The sequence below is a fragment of the Myotis davidii genome, unplaced genomic scaffold (genome assembly GCF_000327345.1).
Source record: "Myotis davidii unplaced genomic scaffold, ASM32734v1 scaffold743, whole genome shotgun sequence".
Classification (NCBI taxonomy): Eukaryota; Metazoa; Chordata; class Mammalia; order Chiroptera; family Vespertilionidae; genus Myotis; species Myotis davidii.
Window position 1 is genome coordinate 980756 of NW_006296221.1, and position 7341 is coordinate 988096.

General features: G+C 44.4%; 1 pseudogene; it reads right to left on the reverse strand.

Annotated features, from left to right (window-relative positions):
• Nucleotides 1–606: 606 nt before the first annotated feature.
• Nucleotides 607–1882, reverse strand: LOC102773094 (annotated as a pseudogene).
• Between the last annotated feature and the right edge of the window lie 5459 nt (nt 1883–7341).

The window sequence follows — 7341 nt, forward strand, 5'->3', positions numbered from 1 at the left end:
GCTCAGGGAATGCTTGTTCGATCTGAATCCTTCGCTTCTAAATTCTTTTTTCCCCCCTTCCACACATTTGGTCAGATGTATTTATTCTTTAGCAATTGAATCATTAAACAATGAGTTTTTATTCCCAATCTTTAATAACATTGTATTTGTTATATTTGAGATTGTTTAGCTCTCTCACGGGGAAAAGAAAACACCCAAACATAAATCTTTATTCTATCCACCTACTAGTCCTGCAGCACAATCCTATATAAGAAAAGGCTAATATGCAAATTGTCCCCTGGACCTGGAGTTTGACTGGGAGTTCAACCAGGAGGTGGGGCTGGCCAGCCAACCACCCTCGGCCCCTCCTCCCGGCCAGCCCCCGCTCCGGATTGGCCACCCCCACCCCTATCGGTGGTGGGGCCAGCTGGGCCCCACCAGGGCACGACTTTGTGCACTGGGCCTCTAGTTTTAATATAAAAGTTTTACTGACAATTGGATGATTTATATGATGTGGGCAGAGAAATATTAACAGTGATTATAAAGTGGCCAGTCTTATAAGTCAAAAGTGATGATCCTTTTTTTAATTTTATTTATCTTTATTGTTGAAAGTATCGCAGATAGCCCCTAAGAGCTCTGATCTTTGATCCATCCCTCAATCCACTTCAATACCTGGCTGCTATCATCCTCTAGATCTTCTGGTTTATTGCTGGGAAGCTGATACACTATTTCTTCATTGTAGGATGCTAATGCTTCTTCATGAAGAATTTTAAAAACTTCACATTGAACAATATCTCTTAGTTTTTTCTTATTACAACCCCTTGTTTCAAGTCTTTTGTACAATACACTACTATCTGTTTTCAGCACAAAAACGATATGAAACCAGCATTCAGGGAAGAAATCACAACTGTGGTAGTCAACAATAACTCCACCATCGGTTTTCTAACTCATCAACTACTCCATCTTTGTTTTTAAAATATTTTATTGATTTTTTTTACAGAGAGGAAGGGAGAGGGATAGAGAGTTAGAAACATTGATGAGAGAGAAACATCAATCAGCTGCCTTCTGCACACCCCAACTGGGGATGTGCCCGCAACCAAGGTACATGCCCTTGACTGGAATCGAACCTGGTACCCTTCAGTCCGCAGGCCAATGCTCTATTCACTGAGCCAAACCGGTTAGGGCATCAACTACTCTATTTTCATCTAAAATGGGATACTCATCCTTGTCATCATAGCTAACATATAACTGCCCTTCTCCAGCTAAATCACTCACATTAATGTGTTTCAGTTCTGATCTTGATGCAGGTTCTCTGGCCAGTGTGGTTTTTGCAACTCCTCGTGAGCAGGTTGTTCAGAAGCAACATGGTCCTCAATGCGATGGCTCTAGAAAACCTGCTTCTGGATTCTTTAATGTGTGAGATCCAGTGCGAGGCAAGGAATACAGGAACCAGAGCCCAAGCATATATAATCTAAACCTACCAGCATATAAACCATCCGGGCAGAGGTTTGTATCTCTTTTGTTCACTGACGGCCATTTGTAAACCTGGGTCTGCCAGGCCCCAGAGTGCTGGCCCTGCTTCAACCCACAAACGCATCCTGGTAGGAGTGCTTATATCGTCTGGATTTTCGAATAAAGTGTCCCTCTCGGGGGAAAGAGGAGAGGACGTGAGCAAAGCTGCGTTTCAATCCTCAGAACCAAATAGGGCCCCTCAAGGGGAATATCCCCAGGCAACACAGTTCTGGGATAGACTTACACTTCTGTCGCTGGAGTTGCTGCTAGGTCCTCTCTTGGTTCCGTCACTGAAAATCTGTCTGTAGTTATTTCCTTATCAGAGATTGAAAGCCTGGGTAGGCACAGCCACAGGCCACAGTGGGCCATTGCGCTGGGCCTGGTCTGCCATCGTGGGGTCCCCTGACCCGACTCCTCACTTGGGCAAAGATGAAACTGAGGCCCAGACAGGGCCTGGGGCTTGATCAAGGTCATACAACTAGAAAGTCTCTGAGGTGAGCCTTGAGTTTGCTAATTTCCTGGGCAGGGCTTGTGGTAACTCAACATTGCTTCCATCCAGATGATCCCACTGTGTTTGAATAAGGCAGAAGGGCCCTGCTCTGTTTTGTTCTATTCTTCCCTCTCTTCAAAGCCTTTCTGCTCATCCCCAAGTATTTAGTGAGCACATCTATGCACCCAGCACTTGTGAGGCCTGCAAGAACTACAGAGATTCAGAGACTCAGGCTCTGTCTCCATTGAAAACTGTGAGGACAGATCAGACAAACTCACGAAACCAGGACAGTCCAACCCCAGGTCTGCCCCAGCCACAGAGTAGGCTGGATCTTGTGGGGGGGCTGGGGAGGGGTGTTGGGAGGGGGGTATTAAGAAGTTCTGTGTCATAGTGGAAGGAATTAGGTGAAAATACCAAGTATTTTGGTTCACATTTTTTGTTGTTTTTTTCCAACTGGGCAAATTTTCCATGCACTTCTCATTTTACATTAAATGAAAGTGACATTGCCAAGAAAGGGAGGATGTGCTTGCTACCTTCACATCAGGAGGCCACTCCAAGGTTCTGAGTGGAAGGAGGGTGCACAGGCCTGAATCCTGGGACAGCTGCTTCCCACAACCTTCCAAGTTAATGGACATTGAGATTCCTCCAGACGATGATAATTAGGCTTCTGGGGTCTACTTGGGTCCTCTTGGCACTGGGATGCTGGCTAAAATAGCTCAGGCCATAAAAATACCAGAATGAAAATACTTGTAACAACCACACATCCACAGATGCCATGCAAAGGCTATTAAAACCTCCAAAGTACACCAATGTTGCTCTTCAAGGCCACACCACTGCACAGTTGAATGGAAAAGGACGGGATATTTTCAGGGTGAATTCAGCACCAGTCATTCTAGGCATTCATTTCTCATCCTAAAAATGTCTTCTTCAAGCCCTTCAAAATAATTTATAAAGGTTAACTCCCTTTTTAAATGGTTTTACCAGGCCACAGTAAGGCATGGTTTTTACATATTGCCTTTCTCAATGTGACTAATCATATTAGGAGAGACGAGGTCCAGTACACTTTGGTGGTTGTGACCTATCCACTCTACTCTAGAATTTCGCCACCATCCCTCTGGTCCAAACCACCGCCATGCTTTGCCTAGACTTCTAATGAGCATGTTAACTGAATTGTCTACCGTCAGTTTTTCTTTCTCACATGCATTTTCCACAAGACACAAGTCTTATTTTTCTCAAATGCACACCTGGCCATGACCTTCCCCCTGCTTAATATACTCGGTGGCTCCCCACGGCCTTCAAGTTTAAACATTTTCCCAAAGTTTACCAATCCACAGTGATTGGACCCTGCCTAATCTCTCTGGACTCATCTCGCACCATTTCTAACTTGGTTCACGTCCTCAGATGCTCTATGTTCCCTCTGCCTGGATGCTTTCCCTCTTTCCTTCACTCTGCTAGTTCACACTCACCTTCAGCGCCTATCCTGAGCAAGTCTCTCACTCATTGATTGCAGTCAGTTGAATAGTGTCTCCCATCCCCCAAAGTTAGGTCCACCTAATACCTATGAATGTGATCTCATTTGGAAAAAGGGTTTTTGCAGATGTAATTAAGTTAAGGATCTGAAGATGAGGTCATCTTGGATTATCTGGGTAGGACTTAAATCCAACAATCTCCCTTCTAAAGAGAAAAGCAGAAGGAGATTGGAGAAATCACTCTGACAGAAAAGGTCTGCTCCAATGGAAGGTAAGTTCCTATGGGGCACAGGTGTCATTCATCTGTCCCCACTGCACTAAGAACAGTGTTGGCACAAAGACCTCAGTAACTCATCCTTATTGGATAGTAGTGATGGTCGCACAACTTTGTGAATATACTTTACAATTTATGTACAGAATTTATGGTATGTGAAATAGATTTAAAAAATAAACACTCCCTTCGTGAATTCATAGATTAGTATTAACACATATTTATTAGATAAAAATCTATTCTTTTTTCTGGGACTCAGTTCTTCTCTTGAACTCCCCAGAGGTTTGATGGCATAATATTTTTTTAGAATCTGAACATTTCTCTCCAGTAAAATGTCAATAGGCACATGCTCCGGTGCCCACACGGGTGCCACCGGACTTTCTAGATCACTTCAGAGAGTTCGTGACGCCCTGAGCAAGGCTGTTTCCATGGGCCAAAGTAACCATGTCTAGGTTGAAAGATCTTCCCAAACACTCTTCTAGGTCTGAAAATTATGGGATTCCACACCCCCATGCTCTGCAAAGCACAGGCGATCTAGAGGGGAAGTGAAATACTTTGCTTTTGCTTCTAAGGAGTTACAGTCTACTCAGAGAGAAGGAAATCATCTACTACAAAACCAAGTGGAGAAGTCCAAGCACTTCAGAGAAAGGTTTCAGGCAGGCTCTTAGGTTGAAAGTGCCCATGACTAGGTTTTTCATTGGCATACTGACAAAGGAAACGGGCAGGGGGAAAAAAAAGGAGAGAAAGAGCACGCAAGCTTGCTTAAGGGTTTGAGCACTAGTAAAATCAATAAAAAATGGATTTTGCCGCAATAAATTTAATAAAAAGTGTCATCCATATTTGAAGTAAAAATGTTTATTACTTTATGACTTTCATCACTTTCCTTTCAAAACCTGTTAATGTCATATAGCTTCTTTAAGAAAGGAATACTAACAGGGGTTTTTGATGCCATGGGAATGGGTTTGAAGCAATGCAATTGCTTTCTGCTGCTCTCCGCACCCAGGCAAATCCCATTAGCAAGTTGTGAAGGAGCCACTTTCTACACAAGCCTTAACCCTCCCTCCCTCAACACCACACTTAGTTAACAAGAGGTCTAATAAAGAGGAGAGGATGATGGTCTCACGGGGGAGGGAGGGAACTGGCAGTTAGAATCTTGATAAATTCAGAGAAGACAATTCCCAGATGGGGAAACTGTGGAACTATGGGAACTGCGCTGAGGGTGCTCTTTCCTAATAAAACGATTCTGCTCAGTACGTGGCTCATGAGGGACACTTTAGGAACCCTGAGTACAAAGCTGGAATAGAAGAAGGACTTTCTGGGAAGAGTTGTTTTAAGTCCTCCAGTGGGTTATCTCACGGGCATAGGTGGGCAAGATCACTGGCCTCGAAAGTATTTTCTTACCCCACCAACATCACCTTAAGTTAAGAGCAAAGTCTACCACTAAACAAAAAAGGTATGAGAGTAAAGGAGGTGAGGTGATGGGAGAGGAAAGGAAGGGAAAAAAGGAAGAGAAGGAGCAGAAATGAAGGCAGGAGGAAGAATGTAGCTTGGTTGTCTAATTTTTACGTCCATTAATTTAAACATAAAACCTCGACCACAACTTGACCGTGGAATGCCTAGGTGAGCAATTGGTACATTGCTAAGGTTTGTATTTCAAATGATTATATATGCAAGCCCCAAATCATATATTTCAGGCAACCCTGGATATAATCTCTTGCTAAGAAAGTCTTTGTGAACCGAAAGTCCCCGCGTCCAGCAACAATCACATTTTAGGGGCAGAAACTGTAGTGTTTTGTAGCCACTGTACCAGCTTCAAAGAATTGATTGTTAAATTTTCAGGAATTTTTCAAGTCAGTTGACATCATGCTGGTAGCTTGAAATAGTCCATGGTGAGAGGATTTATACCACAGGAAATGCTACAGAACAAGGCTCCCCCTACCCCCAGCCCCTGAAAGAGCTGGTTGTTAGACATTTATCAGCACTCTGTCTTTATATATGAAATTTGCAGTTCTAACGGGAATAATACAACACAAAACACAACCAAATACCCCCAGCCAACCAATATTGAACAAGCACAAAAGCTTCTGAAGAAGCAACTTAAAAGTCATCTTAAAGACCATTATTCAGGAGAGGGGGTGCAGTCTGAGACCCCCGCCCCCTTGCCTAGAGAAAGGAGAGGCCTCCAGAAACTGCTCAGTCAGGGGCTACCATCCTGATGGGCTTCCTACCTGGTCCTTCTCCAGGACAAAGGCCTGGTGGGGCTGAGTACGGGGCTAGCTTTTGGAATGTGAAGGTGACTGTGGGAGCAGAGATCATGAATAGCTCAGGCCAGTGAATGGAGCAGCAGGAGCAGGGCTATGGGTCGGTGACTTCCGCCAGGATTGCCTTGGCCCCTCCCCCTGGGGGTGGAGCGTGGGGATCTCAGTTCTATTGTCTCTCACACCAGCGCCAGCCTAGCTTCCCAGGCTGTTCTCAGAGGAGAGCAGGCTTCCTGCATCCTTCCTCCCAGATAGCAAGTCTGGGACAACCTGGGGAGAATAGGGTCACTCCCATTCCTGGGACAACCTGGGGAGAATAGGGTCACTCCCACTCCCAACCCCTGACAGACTGAGACTAAAGCATCACTTAATAAAAGCATCGCTGAAGCCACCTCCCCCACCCAAGAAAGACCATTTATTCAAGCTGTCAACAGACATTGATGGAGTACGTAGGTTAGGGCTGAAAGGCCAATGAAAGCATCTGAAAGGGATTCCAGTCATTGAGGATCTTACAGTTCGCTTGGGGAGACAGGCTGGGCCAACATGGAATAATTATGGGAGAGTACAAAGCAAAGCATAATTACACATAAGATTGTCTTGTAAAGACTGGGTACAGCAGAGTTCAGAGAACTCAGGGTGGTTAAAGAAAATTGTGCAAATCTTAGTTCTTTGTTAATTCAAAAGCGTCACAGATAAACCAGCTTCATCCTAATGGGTTATTAGGTTTGCAGCAAAGGGATCTTCAGACAATTTAAAAAATCCTTTCAGTCTCTTTCCCACTTCCTTAATCTTACTATCAGTCATGAAATATATTATTAGCACAGAGATACCATTGTTCCTTTCAATAGATGGTAACATCTCTAGTGTGTGGCTATTCATTTGTTCTCTGGCCACTTGATCAATGGACCGGTCTTTCCCCTGCTGCACTTGAGAGTGCACTGCCCTTGGGACTACAGCTGGAAGCTACCATTAGAGGAGGCTGCTTATGTTGGAATGGCCTGAGTTTGAATCCAAGCGCTGAAACTTCTTAGCTATGAGACCTTAGGCAAGTGATTCAATTTCTCTGTGCCTCAACTCTCCCCTCTGTAAGATGAGGGAAATAGTCATATCTATCTCATTGGAAGGCTTTGAGGATTAAAGTGGGTTAATTCATACAAAGCACTTAGAACAGTCCTGAGCAGGTAGCAAGCACCATGTTTATTATTATTGCTGTTATTCTGCTGAGCTTGTGCCCAGACCTCCCATGTGAGTTTTGGGATGGTGTGCAAGTCACTCTTGGTCTCGAAACCCTGGTTTCCTCATCTCTAGGACTGGAATGATCACCCTGCTTACCCTGCGGCAATACTGTGAGGGCTGGAGGAA